At 38.9% G+C, this 22676-nt stretch overlaps 1 protein-coding gene across 16 annotated transcripts in view; it reads right to left on the reverse strand.

Moving 5' to 3' along the window:
- Positions 1 to 20182, reverse strand: part of LOC125452749 (myelin transcription factor 1-like protein) — a 402372-nt gene extending 382190 nt beyond the window's left edge. For 8 of the 16 annotated variants that reach the window (XM_048531537.2, XM_048531532.2, XM_048531538.2 and 5 more), the window contains exon 1: positions 19955 to 20155. The gene's annotated coding sequence lies outside the window, so the exon portion shown is untranslated. The other 8 variants (XM_048531525.2, XM_059645599.1, XM_048531528.2 and 5 more) reach the window with 7 other exon arrangements.
- Positions 20183 to 22676: the final 2494 nt, after the last annotated feature.

Raw genomic sequence — 22676 nt, forward strand, 5'->3', positions numbered from 1 at the left:
CAAGCTATTTGGGCAAACGTACCAAACTACTTCACCATCCTATCTACCTGCGACTCCACCTTCAGGGAACTATGAAACTGTACTCCAAGGTGTCTTTGTTCGGCAATGATAACCATCAGTTTTGATGGAGGTTGTGCCAACCACATCGACTGAATTAGCCAGAAAACAGAGAATTATTGATGTACACTCTCATCAATGTATATTGAATCCTACAAACAAACGAATTTCATGTTGTAATCTTTAAAATAAGTGTTATCCAGAAGTGTGTATGATGAAGGCTTGGGCTGCGTTTAAAGTTTCATTTCATGTTCCTCTCATTCAGAACAGGTTTTAATTTAACATTTATTTACCAATGAAACAATTGTGCTAAATGCAGTTTCTTCCAATCTTCTAATCCTACAGAACTTTAAATCTCAGGGTGAAACAAAAAAATAAAAGAAATTAAGCACAAAAAATAAGAGGTTGGTTGAGTTTTTATGCTCATACTGCTATGTTGAAGGAATTAATGATCAGTTTGGATACCCATTATTTTGTAATATAATCAGCTGATCAGAAAAAAATTCCTTTCACAAATAATATCATAGTCCCATAAATAAATATAAAATCAGTGTGTAGAGGCTTCCAATGTGAAACTTCATTAAGTAAATGGGCCTCAGGCTACCTCAGGCCTAAACTGTTGTCCAATGAGAATTTCCATTGGGAGTCAAATTTACTTTTTAGTATAAAATTAATGCCGGTATCTTTAACTTTGAAAACATTTAAACATGCTTCATAACCATTTAGCACAGGTTATTCTAGGAAAGGCTGCTCATAAAAAATGATCTTACTTTTCCTTCTCCAACTTCATGTTCTCATTCTAAAAGAATACACGCAAATGTGCTACATGCAAAAATCGTTTGACCTGGAATTGACTCTCAGTAATCTAAAATAACCTTGTCATGGTTTGTCCTGTACCCTGTCCTCCTAAGAAATTAGGATCCCTGAGGAGAATCAAGGGAATCTGTTAGAGTGAGAGATTATAAAATTTTGCAATGGGATAAAGCAGTACAAAATGAAGTTTAAATAAGCATTTAGGGATTGCAAGGATTATAAAAGCATTGCTCGACTTGACTATGGATTCTGCAACCAGAGCCAGTTGTTAAGCTCAGGTAAAGGAGAGAGAATAGATAGTTTGGAAATTACTTCCTCACAGAGAAGGAGCAACCATGCAAACAAGCTGCCAAAGAAGCATCAAGCAAAAACAATGTAAAACACATTGGAGATAATGGGAACTGCAGATGCTGGAGAAACCAAGACAACAAAGTGTGAAGCTGGATGAACACAGCAGGCCAAGCAGCATCTTAGAAGCACAAAAGCTGACAGTTCGGGCCTAAGATGAAGGGTCGAGTCCCGAAACGTCAGCTTTTGTGCTCCTAAGATGCTGCTTGGCCTTCTGTGTTCATCTAGCTCCACACTTTGTTTTCTAAAACAAATTGGACTCTTAATGTGATAAAATCTTCCAATACACTTCAGCGGTGTAACATAAAAATTGTTTGACATGAAGTCAAGAAAAGAAATATTAGATCAGAATAAAAAGCTTGGTCAAAGAAGTAGGTTTAAAGAATATCTAAAGGGAGAAAGTAAGGAACAGAGAGAGAGAGTTATTGTGAAGGAATTGCCAACTTTCATATTGAATGCAATAGAAGGAATCGCCATCAATAGGGGAATGATTAAAATCAATCATACACAAAGGTCAGAATTCGATGAGCACAAATGTCTTGGAGTGTTCTGGGACAGGAGAAAATTATAGAGATGGGCAGGGGTTAGAGAAACTCAAGGTCATAGAGAGATTTTAAAACAAGAATGAGAATTTTAAAATAAAGTTGTTGCTTTTCTAGCAGTTAATCTAAGTTGGTGAGCACAGGGGTGATAGGCAAATAGGACTTGATGCGAGTTAGGGTACAGGCCTAGTCATATTAATGAAATTATGGGAGTGGAAGTTTACAAATCTCCAGAAGCCAATGATGTTCACCCTGGAGTGGGAAAGAAGTTGCAACAGAAATAGTGCGCGTGTTAGTGACCATCTTTCAAAATTCTATTAATTGTGCAACAGTCCCTACAAATTAAAAGGTTGAAAATGTAACTTTGTTGTTTCAGAACGAAGGGAAAGAGACAACTGAGGCCTGTTAATGTGACATCAGTAGTCAGGGAAAATACTCGAATCTATGACAAAGAAGGCAATTACTAGGTATTTATAAAATAATTTCTGTTTGGTCGAGTCAATATGGATATATGAAGGAGAAATCATATCTGACAAACCTGCTAGAGATCTCTGAGGATGCTATGAGCAGAGGTGATAAGAGAAAATGTGGATGTGATATATTTGGATGTTCGAAAAGTTTTGTTAAAGTCCCACAGGAGGTTAATAAAAAAAAATTAATGTATGTGGGCTTTAGTATATTAGCCTGAATTAAGGATTGGTTAACAGTAAGAATAAATTTTTTTGAAGAAGTGTCTTGACCCGAAACGTCAGCTTTCCTGCTGCTTTGATGCTGCTTGGCCTGCTGTGTTCATCCAGCTCAACACCTTGTTATCTATAGTAGGAATAAATAGGTCATTTTCAGATTGACAGCCATGACCAATGGCATTTTGAAAGGATCAGCACTTAGCCCCAAGATGTTCACAACCTACATCAAAGGTTTCGACATGGAAGCCAACTCTAATATTTCCAAGCTGGCAGATGGCACAAATCTAAGACTAGAACAGATTGGCATCCCTACAATGCAGAAAGAGGCCATTTGGCCTATCAACTCTGCACATCAACCCTCCAGGGAATGGGAATATGAATCATGAGGGACATACATTGAGGCTCAAGGGAATTTACACAAGCTAAGTGACTGGGCAAGAGCATGGCAGATGGCAATATAGTGTGAATAAGAATGAAATTATCCACTTCGGCTGGAGGAATGGAGACTTGAAGTATTTCTTAAATGATTAAAAAGCATTGATGGACACCAAGAAGTTTGTTTTGCGCATATCACTAAACACTAATCTACAGGTGCAGCAAAGGTACTGGAGGCAAACAATGAGTTGAGGAATTGACTTTCGTTGCAGTCATGTGGGATAATATTTGTAGATTTATTAAGAGCACTTCAGTAGTGGGAATGGAAGCCCGATTAAAGGGATTCAAATGTGGAGTTCTGAGAAAGATAGATATTGATTGAGAAGACAACAGCACATTCAGGGGAGGTTGAGGATGGTAGGACAATTTTCAAGGAAAGTGGCATCAAAGTTTTCTTTGAGGGAAAGGGGGATAGTAATAGATTTAAAGGAGAGAGGGATAATATATTAAGAGAGAGAACTGTTTACAATACTGGCTACTATGGGAATCACCAAGGCAAACCGGACTGTCAGCAGTTTAATGGGTATGAGACTTAGGGCGCAGGATATGACAAGAAGGGCAATAAATATGAATTCAGAGAAGACAAACGAAGTGTCATGACAACAGATCAGAGCCCCAAAGTGCTAAGTAATTTTGTTTGATTTTTAATTTCAAACTGTACTTTTTGAAATAGGAAAGACAATTTAAAAAATTACAGATGGAAATTCAGTGCTGTCCAGCAAAGTGAAATCCATGGAAGGTCTAAACTTGCAGTATATTAGGGACACTTCAAACAGACAGAAAGGTGTAGCAGGAAGCAATTTCCTCCCCTCCCCTTGCAACAAAATGACAGTTCTTGCAGACACTTCTACAATTCCAGAAATATAAAAGAAAATGGGATTTAGAACTGATTATAACCCTGTTCCGTGTGCATCAGTTGACAGAACGGGCACTAAGGAAAGGAATTGTGCTAGAGGACTCAGGTTTATGTACACTAGGCTGGATACAAGTACTGGTGAATTGTGAAGATCAATCTTGAAGAACCACCTGCTAGTCACACCCATGATGGAGGTGAATGGACTCTCTCGCTCAGTGTGCCAGAAGCCAGCTAGTTGACAAGCCAGTCAAAGGAAACAGAAAACAGGACTCTTTTTCTCCAAGGGCTGCCAACCAACCACCTTCAAAAAGAAACAGGACAAAATGATTTTATTGGAGTAATCCAGTACAGACATTTGATCGGATGGTCTCAATCCTAGTAACAAAGCAATCTACGAGCTCCTTGCACTTTATTTTGGAGTGAAGGTGGAGGAGACAATTCGGGGTGATCCTGAAATAGTGAGCAGTTCTAATAGATGAAGGCAAGATCTGATAATCCTTTATGTGGCCCAGTCAGATCTAAAGGGGAATGTCTCAAGCAAATAAAACAAAGAACTGCAGATACTGGAGGCCTGAAACAAAATCAAAAAATGCTGGAGAAATTCAGCAAGTGTGGCGGCATCTATGGGAAGAAAACACAACTAACATCTTGGGTCTGGTGGCTCTTTGTCAGAAATGTCTAAAGCAGTTGTATGCTGTCACTTTCCAAGTCTGCGTCCCTTGCTCTTGAAGAGTTGAGGTGAATGGACAAGATGAAATTGGGTATTTAATGTGAAGATGAAGGTACAGTTGAGTAAATGAATAGTTGCAGGAATGTGGTGGCAAACAGAAGGTCAGATGGTTGTATTTTGACAGTGCCATTGTGAGTGAACTGGGGGCTTTTTTCCCTCAGGCAGATACAGAAGCATGTGGGTGGAGAGTGATATAACAAAGTGATTAGAGATAGCTTTAAGGCCCGTAAGCAGAGAGGGAGACAGCAAGAGAGAAATAGATCAAAAGGAAGCTCAACATTTTTGACATTAAAAAATTGAGCAGAATGAGGGATGGAATGTTATTTTTGAATTTTGAAATATACTCTTCTATGTTCCTATGTGATGGATGAATCATCCCTTAATGAACATCAGGTAATACGCATCTCAGACTGAGTTAATGGTTCATTCATACAAAAAATGTGTTATCTAATTTCAATGTCAGTAAAATCTCTCCGGTATACAACAAGATAGAATTCCTGGAGGCTATGCATAAATAGTTAGCCGTGGTAGTGTAAGCTGCCATGGGCTGACTTTTCAGGCCAAGTGTGGGCCATTTGGAGATTTGCCATGTTGCACAGAATACACCTATCCCTGGCATTTTGGAGACACATTATGATGTGAAAGCAGGATGAGTTCAAAGACCTGGAAGTCAATCTGAATTTAAGAAGCAGTTCCACAATTTGACAAGATAATTCCAAAAACTATGAGATGATCCTAATGCTCACATCAATTTCTTAATCATTTCATCTTCAATACTGTTTTGTTCCTTCTCCATTTTCTGTCTGCTTTTGTTTCCTTCCGAAAGGAAACCATTGCATCTAAGTGGTGTGATAGTCTGGGTCACAGACTATCACGGAATGTTTCTCGAAATGTGACAGGAGAGGCAGTCTGTGAGATGGAATCACTTGGCGCTGATTCTTGCTTCCTTGTAAAACAATCTCTAGATTAGTCAAAAACCAAGGTTACTCATAAAATCAAAAGGTTGAGAGCTCACAGAATCATTAAGGTTAGTGTTTCAATCCCAAATATTTCGGGTGTGTGTTCAGTAATCTGTTGCTAAAGATTTAAATATGCAAAAAGGTTGAATGCTTAGATATCAGAAAAGCAACTGGATCTATTGATTGAGTAATTGAGCGCACTGTTTTGGGAGTTCCACTATCCACTGATAGAGCCAAATCCTCCACAAAGTGCAACAAACCACAAAGAGCAAATTGAGGATTGATTTCTGTGAGAATCATACATCCTATCCATTGTAACTTCAGCAGAGGATACATGGAAACCCTGAAGGAACAGGTTAAAGGGCACTAATATTGTTTCTCTACAGTATCCACAAATCATTTGTTGAAGTTATAGTAGTGGGTCTGGAAAACCCCTGTGAATATTTAGCTCTTGGAATGCTGCTCAGAGCCTTATTCTATTGTTGAATGACCAGGAACAGATTCATAGCCCTCCAGCATTCTCATGGTCTCATTATACTCTGAATGTGAATGTGTTGTCACTCTACTAGAGCTATCAACTCCTGTCTGAAAGTCTCTATTGGCCGACCACCAGAATTATGGGATTTCTAATCTTGAACCCAAGTATACTAGTATACTATCTAGGAACACAGGAAAGGAATAACCATTCAGCCAGTCCCTTGAGCATGCTCTGCCATTAAATAAGATAATGGCTGATGTGCTCCTTAGCCCTCTTTTTGTGCCTTTGCTGCATGTCCCTTGATACCCACGTCTAGCAAAAATCAATCTCTGTCGTGAAAGACAGGATAGCATGGTGGCTCAGTGACACAGTGCCAGGAACCCAGGTTCAATTCCTGCCTTGGGCAACCATCTGTGTGGAGTTTGCATATTCTCCCTGTGCCTGTGTGGGTTTCTGCTGTGTGTTCTGGTTTCCTCCCACAGCCCAAAGATGTGCAGGTTAGGCAGATGGGCTGTGCTAAATCACCCATTGTGTTCAGGGGTGTGTAGATTAGATAGGCTACAGGGAAAGGGGATGGGTCTGGGTGGGATGATCTTCAGAGAGCTGGCATGGACTTGTTGGGCTGAAGGGCCTGTTTCCACACTGTAGGGATTCTATGATGAAAGCTTCCAAACATCCAATGTGTTTTGGGGGATAGAGTTCCAAAATTTTGTTATCCATTGCGTGAAAAAGTGCTGCTTGATTTTGCAGCTGAATGGCCCAGTTCTATTGTTTATGTTTCCTTGTTCCTTATTCCACCATTAGAGGTAACAGTTTCTGTGCTCAAACCTTAATGAATCTAGTTAATATTTTAAGCACCTCAGTCTTTGTACATCTTGCACACTGGTACTCACTGAACTACTGATTTTTCTAAAAGTGGAGGTGGGATACAATACCTTTTAGCTACCTTACTTGGTTTCTTTACATTTCAGCTGTAATCTACAGCTGGCTACAGCTAAATACTTTGTACTAAAGAAGCATTGACTATCAGCTACCACATTTTGAATTAATTCACAACAATAAATACATAAAAACAGTTTTGGCCAAGCCATTCACTTCGGGTATCCCATTATATGCTAAATTTCATGCTCATTGTTCATGACAATTTAACTTTGAGCAGTAAAGCTAAAATAAGTACTTCATTTTGATTTTGAAGTTATCACTTGATGCTTTAGTTCGGTTGGCTGGAAATTGGCAACCCCCCAGTAGCTTGCTTAGGTAATCATTCTCCACATGTGCAGATAGATAGTGGATTACAAGGGGCCATTGGGGTGTGTCACAGATGGACCTGATCCTATCTTTATCTCAAATGTCCACGCACAAGCATGTGAGAAATCAACAGCAATCTGGCTCCATCCTTGTAGCAGGGAAACTCGGACTAACTGTTGAATTGCATGATTGCATTATTGGCTGAACTTGCTATATTCTGTACAGAGACCAAACCCCAGAGCTTCCCTGTACTGCATGGCTCAATGCCACGTGAAGTATTGCAAATTTCACTGAAACTGGTACTGCAGTGCAGCACTGAAAGAGTGCTTCACGTTGGGTGTTCTAACATTCTGGTGAGTCATTCTTCCCTTTCCTGCCGATATTAAAAAAAGGAACTATTCTTAAGAGTAGGGGAGATCTCCCAAGACTCAGGCCAACTTCTATCCCTCAATCAATGCAAAAATAGTTATGTGGTTATTGCCATACTGCAGTTTGTAGGACCTCGCTCTCTCTTGAACGTTGCATTTCTCACAACGGAAAGGTGTCTACAGGTTAAAAGCACCTCATTAGCTGTAAAATGCTTTGGTGCATCATCACGACGTGAAAGGCACTTTACTAAAGAAATGTTATTCATCCTCATTATCATTTGTAAATAACCGATGCAGTGCTATTTGGAGTATGTAAGGCAATGAGATTAATTTTGGATGGACAAATGGCCTTATTTGTGCAGTAATGCTCCATCAGTGTATAAAATTTACACATGACTTTGATAACTTTACCACATCAGTTTTCCTGTTCTGTTGGGTATGAGGATACCCCACATTTGGTATACCACATTTTCCAGTTCACAAGTCTGCAAAAACATCACACTTCTAATGAGTAAGTCATACATTTGATTCCTGACACACAAGTCAGTGTTTTACACTAATGTGTACAAAAATAAAATGAATTCAACAATGTTGAAAGAGCATTAGACTGTCATAAAATATGTAGAATCATCCATTGGGCTGAATTTAGCTGGGCACTACCTCCAAAAAATGGAAGGGTGATATTTCATCAGAGTTTATTGAAAATGCAAAGATCTGAAACAGGAACCTAACCAGCATCAAGCTCCCGGTGCCACAGGAAGCAGGTTAGCCATTTAGATATTATATTGATGTTGCATGTCCATACTTTTGATTACCTTTTTTAAATTTTAACCACAGCTTCAGGAAGCTCAGCGGCTTACAGGACGTGATAAGGGTTAATTCAAGGAGAAGATGTCCCACACAGCAGTGATTTTGGGCCTAGAGGAGAGGGGAGTCTTTCGTGTAGACATTAACCCATTAGCTTCTTTAGTTCAACAGCACTCTCCCATTCCACTGTCATGATCCCTCAGACCACCAGAGAACTCCCTTCAGGAGTAAGACCCTTTGGCCCAGCAGCAAATCTCATCCGCATCCCTCTTCCTCTCTCACTCCCCAAAACTCTCATAAGCTTTAGCCTTATGAAGGAGATTTCATGTCTGAAAGGCATCCTGTTTGTCAGTCAGGATGTCTGAAGGTGGGAATCCCACAGAGAAAAAAATATACAAACATGCATTTAATTTTAGCGGGACAAGTGGATTTCCATGATAAGGATTTTCCAACCTCAAACAGCACCCCCTTACAGAGAATGTGTCTCCAATCTGAAATCTAGGCCATTAGTTCTGAAGTGACAGATTGCAAATGATATGTAATAGAAGCCAAACAAAAGGTTTTCATACTGTTTGATGAAAGGACAATAGAAAATCCTTCATTTGTTTCTTTCCATGTGAAGGTGAGATAAATTATGACTGATTCAGCCCTCAGGTACTGAGGCATCCTTGTCATAAATTGAGATAACGAGGTGTAGGGCTGGATGAGCACAGCAGGCCAGGCAGCATCAGAGGAGCAGGAAAGCTGATGTTTCGGGTCTGGGCCCTCCAGACCAAAATGTCAGCTTTCTTGCTCTTTTGATGCAGCTTGGCCTGCTGTGTTCATCCAGCTCTACACCTAGTTATCTTAGATTCTCCAGCATCGGCAGTTCCTACTGTCTCTCTCATCATAAATCGGTAGTTTTTAACTAGTGTTGTACTTGTCACGTTCCTTCCACTCTGGTTCAATTCCAGTCTGAATTTGAAATGATCTGTTGCCCTCAACCTACCTACCATTCAACATATGGCCAAACTGCAATGTAAGCTTCTGCAGTAAAACGCAAATTGTAAACTGGACACTTGAAGTTATTTGATTGTAACACTTTCCTGAATCACAAACTGCTTTTCTCTCATTGGATGGTGATAGCAAGCTTAGTCAAACAACAATGGTATTGCTCTGCATGAAGAGCAGCAAATTGATACTCACTAAATAAAAACCAAAAGAACTGTGGATGCTGTAAATCAGGAACAAGACCAAAGTTGCCGGAAAAGCTCAGCAGGCCTGGCAGCATCTGTGGAGGAGAAAACAGAGTTATCGTTTCGGGTCCGGTGGCTCTTCCTCAGAACTCAGTTCTGAGGAAGGGTCACCGGACATGAAATGTTAACTCTGTTTTCTCGTCCAATTGATACTCACTGTTCAGTGCTAATTCAGAACCACCATTAGTCTGCCAAGGAGATCTGAAGGAAAATCTAGAACAATGGTCCAGTATATGTCAATGCTTCATTGCAAAAAATAAACACCAGACTGAAGAAGTTACACCATAATTATTCTTGATATGAAATTCCTGCACCAACAATGCTTCTTCTCCAGAAAATCACAAGGAACTCCACTTACATGTGTTAATGCAGTTTCCAATTCCAGCAGAATAATGTTGTCACAGTGGTGTGGGTGACATTCTGAGGAATTCCACAGCCAATGCCTCAATTCCTGATGGACAACAGTTTGACTGAGAAATTGGGTCTTTAGTGGAGAATGATTTTGCCTGTTGCAGAACTTAAGTCTGCCTGAAACATTCACAATGAGCACCATGATGTTGCTTTTGAAATGCACTAAAGGCAATAATGGACACCTTTGGGATTGACAACAAGTTGACATTAGAGGCTGCCTGCCTCTTAATGTTGAGTTCAATTCTCAATCATTGAGAAGAATGATTGAGAATGGGTATGTCATTACATGTTCACTTTAGATAGTTGGTTTTAGCATTTTTGTGAGGCTGTATTACATTGTGGAAGGTAAACAATATGTAGCTTTGATTCTCTCCTCCCTATAAGTGTTGAAATCCATGGGCATAGTTCCATAGGGGCAGGTGACCATTTGATATCCTACCTGAGAGACCACTGTTCGAATCAAAGGCCTCAACTACTCAGCTACCACAGAGATTGCATCAAAACTCAGTGCTGTCCTGACCTGCCATTGCAAAGGGCAACAGTATCAGATAATAATCAGCTGCGTCAATCTTGATCACTTCTTTTGCCCTTAAGCAATGGACACCAAGGTCAATTTCATCGTCTGTATTGTCACCTTGCCTGACATTAATTGCTCTACATGGTGCATGGATTGAATATAGGACCTCCCCCTGTCTCTCACCACATCACCTCAAAGAGTCATGGCGGGGGTGGGGGGGGGGTGGTTACTAAAGTTGCCATTTTGTAAGCTGTCCCCTGGTGTCCTGGCATAAATTTATACAATGTTCAGGCTTCACTGCTTATAACATGGGACAGTTCAAAATAAAGTTCCAAACACAAAACTATCAAAAATATAAAGTTAACAAAAGTGTTGGAAAAATGATATTGCAGGGATCAGTTACTTGCAAAACGTCTAGGCAGTTGCATATTGCTAGACTTGTTTAAGGCAAGGGCTAAGAAATTCTAAATGTTTAACATCCTGGGAAGCATGAGTTAAACTGAGGAATGGATCCTGGTTTCAGCAATGCAGAGGAGAATGAAGAATGGTGTCATAGCATATGGCACATCATGCAATACTCCCTGTAAAAACGACAGTGAGTTTCTGCCATGGTGCACAAGTCACGTTTTTTTAGATTAAACCAAAGTAAAACAGCAGAAAACAAAAATCTATATTGAGAAGTTAAAGAATTTACAAATCAAAAGTGGGGAAAGCAGTCTGAAAGTCTGTGACTCAAAAAAGGCTCTAATTACACTTTGTGCTTTGCATGGTATAATAGAGCATTAATGTAAAACAGCATCTCTGTGAACAATTACTAAAGTAATCGGCTGGAGATAGTTATATTGATAATGCACTGTCGATAATGAGGCAAGTTCTAAGAAAGAGAGAGGTCAGTGATTAAGGGTAAGAAAGGGATATTTCATAAGGCAAGTTTTATCTTACATTCTATATCCAATTCCTCTTCCATCTTTCTTTCATCTGCACCCATTCTTCTTCAATGATAATGCCTCCTCTACTTCAGTCCTTAATATGCAGCTATGCTATACAGAATAAAGTAAGTTACTATGGAGCAACACAGCATGTCTTAGCCATTTTGCAAGGAATCTAGAGTGAGCTAAGTACCAAGATGCTAAAGAGATTTCGGGTGGTCCTGTAGCTTTATGTCATATGAATCATGTTCCAGTGTGTTGACGGTTGGGAAGCGGTTTGATCAGTTGGATGTGGAGATGGGTGATTCCCTTGACCTCTAGCCTCCATCCTTTGACCTTTCTAAGGTTGAGACAGGAAGGATCTCACAACAAAGCATTTTGTTGAAGCTGCCAGTAAATCTGGGGTGAACGTGCAGAATTTGTTAGTGGTGATCACATAAGTTAAACAATGCTGACTCTACCTACTGAAAATGGTCTCCGGTGCTCTCTCTGTCATTCAATAACATTCTGAACACAAGGGAAGTCTGCCTCAGTCACAAGTCCTTCACTCTAGATGTTGGCATTCATTGTCATACAGGAGGCTGCTAAGTAAGATAAGGGTCCACGGTGTTAGAGGCAAGGTGCTAGCATGAATAGAAGATTGGCTGCCTGGCAGAAAGCAGAGAGTAGGCATGAAGGGGTCTTTCTCGGAATGGCAGTCGGGGACAAGTGGTGTTCCAGAGGGATTGGTGCTGGGACCACAAATCTTCACTTTGCACATTAATGATCTCGATGAAGAAACTGTGGGCACTATGGCTAAGTTTACAGATGATACAAAAATAAGTGAAGGGACAGGTAGTATTGAGGAGATGAGGAGGCTGCAGCAGGATTTGGACAGGTTAGGATGGTGGGCAAAGAAGTGGCAGATGGAGTACAACGTGGGAAAGTGTGAGGTCATGCACTTTGGTAAGAAGAACAAAGGCACGGACTATTTTCTAAATGGTGAGAAAATTCAGAAGTCTAAAGTGCAAAGAGACTTGAGAGTTCTAGTACAGGATTCTTTCAAGGTAAACTTGCAGGTTGAGTCAGTAATCAGGAAGGCTAATGCTATGTTGGCATTTATTTTGAAAGAACTTAAATATTAAAGCAGGGCTGTACTACTGAGGCTTTATAAGGTATTGGTCAGGCCACATTTGGGCCTCATATCTCAGGAAAGAGGTACTGGCCCTGGAGCGGGGTCAGAGGAGGTTCACGAGAATAGTCCCAGGAATGGAAAGTTTAACATATGAGAAACATTTGAGGAATCTGGGACTATACTCATTGGAGTTTAGAAGGATGAGGGGGGATCTAATTGCAACTTTCAAAATACCGAATGGCCTGGACAAAGTGGATATTGGAAAGATGTTTCCATTGGTAGGAGAGACTAGGACCCAAGGACACAGCCTTAGAGTAAAGGGAAGACCTTTTAGAATGGAGTTAAGGAGAAACCTCTTCAGCCAGAGGGTAGTGAGTCTATGGTATTCACTGCCACAGTAAGTTGTGGAGGCCAGGTTATTGAGTACATTTAAGACTGAGATAGGTCTTTGATTATCAAGGGGATCAAGGATTATGGGGTGAAAGCAGGAGAATGGGGTTGAGGAACTTATCAGCCATGATTGAATAGCAGAGCAGACTTGATGGGCCGAATGGACTAATTTTTGCTCCTATGTCTTATGCCTTATGTCTTACTGGCTGGTACTGATTAAGAGGTCTTTGGTGACCGGCTGCACACTGCAAGTCTAAATGATGTCCCCTGAGGCAGTCTGAATGAGGCATGAGGTGAAAGTTCAGGCTAGTGGCCAACTGTTGAGATTCCAGTGAAGGATGGTTCTCTGTTCCCGCAAGGCCAGGGTGCTCCTTAAAAGGTTAGTAGCCTCCTGACACACTGCTTTCCTAGTTTGCCCAGGGAAGAGATTCTACAAATGTATTTGGTCAGAGAAGTTTATCAAGATAGCCAGAGCTGAGGACATTGAGACATTAAAACCAAGAATGAGAATTTTCAAGCAAAAACATTGCTTGGCCTGGAGCCAACATAGATCGATAAACACAGGGGTGATAGGGGATAGAGACTTACCATGAATTAAAAAAAACAAAAGTTTTCGGATTATGTCATGTTTGCAGAAAGCAAAATGTGGAGATCAACCAGAAATGCACTAGCATTGTCAATTCTAGAGGCAATAAAGATGAGAATTAAAGTTTCAACATCAGATGAGCTAAGACAAGGGCACAGTTGAGCAACAGTATAGTGTTAGAAACAGGCAGTCCTAGTTATAATGTGGCCATTAGAAGTTCACCACAAGATCAGATGTTACACCAAGGTTGTCAACAAATTGTCTTAAGCTCACATTGTTCCCAGGGAGAAGGATGGAATCACTGAGCAGAAAACTGATAACAAAGGCTTCAGTTTTCCCAATTTTAAATTAGATACACTGATCACAAAAGCATAGAAATCCTATTGATCGGTATTAATGGGGCCTGTGTCCCTTTAAATTCTCCAACAGGTCATCAGTCAATTTCTAAAGGCAAATTCATGACACTATACTGATTGTTTGCAAGGAATGCCTTGCATTTGACAAAATTAATATTGCATCAGGATGAAAGTAAGGTCATGGAACTCCTATTTAAAAACATGCTTTAGCATTCACCAGTTTCTAAAATGAGTCAGTTTCTTCCCCCGAAATCAGGATTGACTTTAAAATGGCAATGGGCTGTGAGTAGATTCCAACCCTTCCCAAATTTTAAAGCTTTATTTGTTCCTTTAAAGACTGGCAGGAAAGGTTAAAATTAACGTTCTGATATTTCAAAATACAATTTGATATCCCAATACATCCTTCTGCTCAGTGAGATCAAATGACTGAGAAAGATTGAGACAGCCACAGATTTAAAATTGCTTTACTAATTTATTTGTTAAAAATCTTATGTTTGGAAATCACTCATTTCGAGATTCCTACAGCAGCAGTTTGAGTAACTCAGCCATCCTCCATGTTGCATCAGTTCAGGATTGGAAAAGGCAATTTGGATCTAAACATTATCGTTTGTTCAACTCATTCATACTTTGGAAACAACAATAGAAATGTTGATCATTTGGCATCAACATTCAAACACAACATTATACAGAACATTTCACAGTGGAAAACATGGCCAAGGAAGTACGGATTAACTTGTGAAAACTGCTGAGGTTGAAATTGGAATAGTCTGTTGTTCGATTTCATCAAATAGATGGAATTTAAGCAAATAAAGTAAATATATACCAACCGCCTACAGTTTACCTTTAATCAATAACAAAGCAACGAATTGTATTCTTTATATGTAAACAATGAAAAATCAACTAGCGATCTTGTGGGTTAACATGCAATACACATATTTACCTCAAGTATTTTATGTATTTTTATTCAATACAGTATAGTCTTGGTTATTATTTTAGTTCCTTGGAAATATTCTAATTTTTCAAAATTTGAAATGCTCAAGGCACATCAAAATAATATTCCATATCTCTTCAGGGCATGGTAGTAAAATTAAAGTTAATCGCCAATCAAACAAAAAGTTCAGCACATACTAATAACCAAAAAATGTGCATGAAAAGTTTCAGTCACTGGTGACTATACCGAACCCATTCAAGTATCTACAATACTGTAATAATTTCAAAGTGTGACTTCTCCTCTGCAAAAAGAAAAAACTTCGAGATTTATTTGTTGACAGGTTGACGATAATACTGTTAAAATTATCTCTTTTAATTTCCTTAATTTAGAGTATATTCACAAGGTGAATGAAGTTACGATCATCTGTACAAGTGTCAAGGATTTTTAAAAACTTTTTAAAGATACTCTGTATCACTCAAGTACAATGGAAAACATTGAAGGGAATAACTGCAGTGGGTACTTGCTCAGATGGGAATAAAACTAAGGATAAATTTTGAATGAATTACATTATGCAGTTTTGATCTTCTTTTCTCACTGTTTAAATAAAGGTCAGATACACTGTGACAAAAGAAGGTGCGCTCTCTGTCAAAATGTGCAAAGGCCTTTCGATTCATTTCACTGTGAAGAAAAACACATTGTCGTGGTATGTAAAATTTCAATTCAGTTTTGGTACATTGCATCTGCAAGTTCAAGTACTAGCACAAAAGCCGCACATTATCTCTTACCATCATATACTGGTTGCACACACAATGTTGACTTGTTATTTACATTCCTCAGATCTCCTAGCGATCATATTTCTTCAAATTTGTTTCAAAACTGTTGCTAGGTAACATTATATGTAAGCAATGGTCATGATGAGAAGATGTTTAAATAACTAACCATGGATTTGTTACTGTTTTGATATTCTTGCTTTTTCTTTTGCTTTGTATGGCTCGTGTTCCTGATCTATTTATAGCCAACGAGGAAGCTGTACTAAATACTAGGATGTGTAATTCTATGAATATTTAATTTGACATTTGGTGTAATTCTTCTATATGCAATAAGTTAAGATAGTGGAAGACAAAATTCTACATTAACCATACGTGAATAGTAAAGGACCAGCTATTTCATTTCTATATAAGGGAAAGGAAAACTGTCATTCGGAAATGGTTTCTGTCATTTTCCATTTTATTTGAAATAATTTATCAATACATGGACTCCAAACTATGTTTTCTTTTTAAATACCTATTAAACACTGAAGCATACTTTCCACATTTTATAGGCAATGCTCCAACTGCAGTATTTTTGAATTAATTCTGCGGTACCAAAGGAAGAGACTTGAATTTTATGCGACTGGTTTAATAAAATTAAAACATGCTGCCTATGCTGGTAAACCTTTATCGCTTTGCTACTCAGCATTTCAGCTACTATCAAAAGTTTGTAACCTGCTGCCTTACAAACATCCTATTTCTGCATTTTGTTATCTCAGTTAGTGACCCTATTTTTGTTTGGATTTATTCTGTTCATTTTTGGAAGAACTAAATGTACACATTCTTTCGTGACTGAAAATAAAAATCACTGGCTGAAGTATACAGCTACTTATAAATAATAAGTACATAATTATTAATAACAACTGCATTCAGAAAATCAGTTTATGATAGATAATCTCATGTATTCAGTAATATTGATTTATTTCCTCTTTATCCGTCATGAAACCAAACTTGTCCGAACACTAACACATTACATATTTCCACAAATGTAGCTGACACAATCTAAAAATTATTCGGTTGACATGCATCAAGAAATTACGTTTCAAAAATGACTGCCATTATAATTTTGAAACTTTCAACATCATTTTCCCTTTACAATTAACAACAGTTTTCAAATCCAATACACATTTTACAAGAACTGAACTAAGCTTTGTAACAAAGAAATACACAGAATAAATAATAATTACCTTACTGGATGTTTAGTGACTTCCCAGACATAAAGAAGTCGGAGAGATCAGGGACTCCCTATCCACTGCAGTCAGAGTCTGCACTCTTAACTAGGCCTGAGACTATCAAGGAAACATTTCAAAAGCAAAATCAAAACCAGGCTTGCATATTGCAGTGCATCATCCATCAAATTATTTAATCTGCTCTAAAACAGTGAACTTCAGCAATAAACTTGATTCTCAACGCTCCCACCCATCTCAGTACTTTTTTTTCCCCATTTGTCTAATTGCACATTTCACCTGTATGTGTCCAGCCTTTTTCAAAACTCCCGGAGACCACTGCTGTTCATCTGTATGCTAATAAGTTCTGCCACATGGACAAAAGTGATAATAGTCCTAGTGGAAATATCAACAGGCCGAGAAAGAAGCTGAAAATTCATAGTTTGAAACAACAATAAAAGGGAGCAAAAGAGTAAGTGCACATACTCCGTGATGGCTGCTGAATCAAACACAACCTCAGCTTAAGGGCATCAGACAGACAAGAGACTGCAGAAAGCCAAGCTATGTAGCATGCATCGAATATGAGCTCCCTTAAGAGACAATCCTTCTGCAGCAGTTTAAAATCACCAGCATCTTGCTGACTTACCTCTTCCTTAGCTAGAGTCTCACATCAGGAAAAGTTGTATTCCATCCAAATCAAAATGTGTGGCCAAAATTTCATGGATATCAGAACAATAGAAGCATACGTGACAAGTGTTTCCTAACACTGTCAATAATTCTGTGGTCGATTCTACTAGACCATGGTTTGGGGTTGTATACCTTGTGTTACTAATACAGTACCCATGGGTCTTTGACTCTGTGGAGCTGTATGTGCCTGGTATTATGTGCAGTACTGTATATAATGTAATATAGGGAAAAGCTGAAAATATGAACAAAAAAAGCCTCGTGATGTAAAGTTAAAAACTCAAAAATTTGCAAAAGGCCATACATTAAATTCATATTTATGGCATGTCAATCAAGTCAACAAAAATAAAAACTACCAACTTACTAGAAGAAAATTAGAGTTTTGAGCTTTAGAGATAGTACAGATTAGGGTAACAATCTGAGTGATCTGCATCACATCATTACTTCTTTTAAAATTGGCTGAAGTATATGAATTATCAGGTTAAACATCTGAGCACTAATTTCCTTTGCACCTTGGAAAACACATTTGACAATTCCTTTTGTCAACCAAATTAGGAACATAAACTTCCAAAGCTATCCCACCTCAAAGTGAACTAATACATTGTATCTCCAATTATAAAAATCATAAAAAATATTTGTGACACAACAGTACAACAACAGTATGCTGACCGCAAAATATTTAATATTTAAATATTCTCTTAAGTTTGTTATTCGTCATAAGAGATTTTTAAAATATTTTAAGCACTGCACATGCATTGATTCTAAATCATAAATGAGATATAATTAGGAAATTATGATTCACTGAGCTGTATCCTAAGTTAATTCCTATATTAATCTTTCTGTGCTAGTATCTTCATCAATACTGTCAGATATCCAATGTAATACTTCTTACTTTGATCTTAAAAAGTTTTATAGTAAAGTTACACAAACGATTTAATTGGTTTTACAATTAAGACTTCAGACAAGCAGCATTCTAAAATAGCACTAAAATGTTCAAAATATATTCTGCACCTGTCACAGGAAGGAGCACGCTAGATGCATTATTAAGCCCCCCAACACAACGAAACATCCTGAGCTAACAAATCGGCATGACGCATTACGAAGGTAAAGCAAAGAGTAATTCTCAGTCTGCCTGTTAGCCGGTAGGGGGTCAGTCAGAGCTCAGGACGTCAGCCATGGACAGCTCCTAGTGCTGACGGGCCATTCAGACACATTTTCCAACTGAAGCTATGTTTTAAAATAACCGGCAAATAGACTGATGTATAAACCCAAAGAGCAATGCTCGCAGATTAATAGTAGATAAGCGTACGTCCTTACATTATCACATTAGTTAAATTAATGTTGGAATTAGAACAAATCAAAAGTTACTTTCCAAAAAAAATGACAGACAAAAGAAAACGGCGAACTGTAGCACCATACTTTATTTAACCCGAAGCTGTCACTAGTGATTCCCAAGCTTAGAAGCAATCGAATATTTTTTTTGCTTCTGCAGTACACAGATGCTTGAAAATATTAAGCAGCTCCAGAGTAAAGCAATAAAAGATTTGCAAAGTAATAATATCTGTGTAAAAGGGGCACTGAGAATTATGGTGCTCGATGTCAATGTGATGTGGCAATATTTAAAGGTAAACTTTTATGAAGACCAACTAATTATATTTTGTATAGTTTTAAGAGAACTTCTAAACTATTTTAAAGTTTACCCTTTATATATTAACTGTGATTTAGAATTGTTTAGAACTTTGCAGTATTAAAGCTAATTTTGTGAAGTTAGAATTGAGGCAAATTGAAAACAGCATTTTGAAAGTTCCATCATATAGCTCAAGTTTGATAGTTTCAGCTTAAGGCCTAAATCTGCTGCCTCTAATTCTAAGCCCTCTGTCTTTTCTATTTTACATGTCTGAAAATTTATGGAAACCCAGAATATGTTTTGATATTTGTTTAATAACATAGTCGGCTTTCTTTACTTACGATAAGTTGAGCTAGGTATTTGAAAATATGGCAGCAAATACTTATAGGCACATGCAAATACAACAACTTCTAAACACTTTTAAGTGTGTGTCCTGACTTCATACCAAATATATTGCTTCAACAAATAACAATCAATGACTAAGTTTTACCACAAGATTGGAAGGCAGATGTCTAAGTATTGTATCAAAAAGGATAGGGTGCACAGCTATCATTAAGTAACCAACAAACACAACTGAGGATAGGACCACTGGATTCAGTAAATAAACTCAAAGGGCATTATGCAGCATTTTCACAGAAAAGACCATTTTTCATTACATTTTTTTAAACCATTGCCCAAATATAACTGGATCACAGCCGACGCTGCCTGTGTTATTCCTACATTCTCATTCAACGCAGTTACTAGAGCACAGCACAGATACAAATAAAAAAGCAAGGAATCTCATCAAACCCACATCAGCAATATCTGATTGTGAGAAGACTCTCCAGAAAAATTGGGAAGCAAAAAACAAGAGAGAACTGAACTACACCCACCACGATAAGCAAAATACTGTGACTTGAACCAGACTGCAGGGAACAACACTCTTCGCTGTGTAGAAGCCTAGGTAAAAATGTCGCCTTGGCAAGGATGACAAATGCAGCACGATAGGCTACCAGGCCTAAGGGATCTGTTATACTTCCACATACATCCACTAATGCACACACTCCCACTCATCCTCTCGATAGGCTTTTTTCACATCTTTTTACCAGCTTCAAATCCCCGGCATATGACCTTCTGTTAAATAGATAAAAAAAATGCTTATCAGTCATGCAAATGAGACTGAATTCATTTTCCACAACAGATGGCCTCATAGATAATGATGATGGAACACAGAAAATTGAATGTCTCTTGCTATGTGGCCATGGCAACCGGGAGCAGAATAATATCAATAAGAGGTGCTGCATAATAAGGCTGTCAGTTCTGAAATTCACGCACTCTGAAACAGGTAGAGCGGGCAAGTTAATCTATATTTTTGAATTTTCTAGGTTTTTTTGTGAATGAATGATTATGGATTTTCTTACAAAATATCGCCCTGTTCATCGAAGCAGTTATTTCCTAAGCTTTCTTTGTTGCAAATTGCATTTTGTTTTTTTTTGGCTTTTTGACTGGGGGTTGGGCATGGTTTACTGTATCGGGGTGGGTTTTGATTTAAATACTAGGTATTAATCCGTGCTTGCTGCAGTCTCGCTGATATAGAATGCTGCAATGATGCAACAGTGGCTCGCGTCAGGCTTCCACCCCGGTCCTCAAGGGGCTGTCCTGCAAAATGAATCAGCAGACATCCTGATCAAACTGATTAAAATAAAAATGGCAAAGGCACACGTCTGGGCGGAACTACTGCGCCTCACTGCCTGACTGGCGTGCACGCTTGCAGCAAGGCACCTCGACTGATTGACACAGGCAGACCAAATTGAGAGGTGTCTGGGGTCTTCCAAATAAACAAAAATACGAGCAAATTTTGAACCGAAGGCAAAGTCCTTGTGACACAGAATGGGGGCGGGGGGGAGAAGAGGGTGAAAAAAAGGCGTGTGACTTTTCTCCTCAGCTGTGCCTGCCGTTTTCTGGGCTTGTGCTTCTGCGGCGAGCTCTTGTGCATTTTAATTCAGAAATCAATAGAGACGCTGTAATGGAGGCTCCACTTTCCGAGCAGCTGCAGACACCAGTGTTCAAAACAGCCACTGACGTCTGTGAAGGTTTTTCAGCTGATTGGGCACCGCATCGGATGTTCTGTGAACCAAGGAATAGGAATCATTTACAGTCTGTTTTTTTTAAGTATATGGCAGCTTGGATTTTTCAGTCCAGAGAAGATTGAAGCTGCACCCCTACGCACTCGGCTGCATTGGGAGGCACACAGTGCAATATTCTCCCTGAAACTGACGTGAATACCATATCCTGCAAGCTGTTGCTCCCGTACTGTCAGCGAGCAGCCTAATCTCACACAATAAATGAAGGGAGGAGCACGGCAACCCTTCCAGAAACACAAACTGGAACCAACTCACTCGCTGTGAAATCCAATGGTGCGGCTGGAGAAATTTGTTCGTGCCCCAAAAAACTCGCGTTTATATATTTTCGACCACTGTAACAATACTTTCACACCTTATATAAATGCATAATAAATATTTCTCAAGCAGATATTGAAAAATCCCATTCTTTCCATTCAATAAAATCACTTCCTACGTTATGAGTAAAATTTAAAGGCTGCTCAGTGGAAGTGTTATGTAGGTACAACCCTAATAAATTTCACTGCGGCGAGGAGGCTCAATGCACTTCTGTCCACTGGATGGGTTTCAGTGGGGAATCCATTAACACAGCGAAAAAATGTCATAGAGTCATGGAGACGTACATGACTGAAAAAAGGTCCTTCAGCCCATCAAGTCTGTGCCAATCAAAAACGACCACTTAACATTTCTCGTCAAATTTTCCAGCACTTGGTCCAAAGTTTTCATTGTCTTCGCATTGCAAGTGGAGGTCTAAATAATTCTTAGATGTTTTAAGTTTTTCTGCCTCTCCCATCCTTACAAGCAGTGAGTTCCACATTCCCAACCCTTTGGGTGAAGGGGATTTTCCGCACATCCCTTTGAGACCTTTCGCCCCTTACCTTAAAGGTATTTCACATAGTCATTAATCCTGCCACCATGTGGAATAGTCTCTTTCTGCCATATTGAATGTTGACATTGAAATTATGCACCCTTGTCATTTCTATGATCTAATGTGTTCAGAACACTATAACAAGGGAATGCTGCACTGTCTGCAATGCTGTGTTACAGATGAGACATTAAATCAAGTCCCTGACTGTTTTCACAAGTTCTATGTCCTGGGAACAGAGAAATAAGCAACAGTAATTCACCCTGTTCCCCAAACAATGATGCCATGGCTGTTCCATAATCTAACTTCAGGTCCCTGCCTTAGCTCCATATACAACTCTCAATACTCATGGCTGGCAAAACTCTATCAATCCCAGGTTTAAAATACAAGCTTAGTTTATGTAATTTCTCGTTAGAACCCTGATAACTAGGGATGGGCAATAAATGCTGGTCAGTCAGCAACGCCCACGTGCCATGACCGAAGAAATGAAAACAAAGACATTCTGACAAATCTAGACTGTACTCGTTCCAATGTATCCCATAACTTCAGAAATCACATTACACCAGGTTATAGTCCAACAGGTTTTATTTGAAATCACAAGCTATTGAAGCGCTGCTCCTTCACCAGGTG

This window comes from Stegostoma tigrinum, chromosome 4, assembly GCF_030684315.1.
Source record: "Stegostoma tigrinum isolate sSteTig4 chromosome 4, sSteTig4.hap1, whole genome shotgun sequence".
NCBI classification, from domain to species: Eukaryota; Metazoa; Chordata; class Chondrichthyes; order Orectolobiformes; family Stegostomatidae; genus Stegostoma; species Stegostoma tigrinum.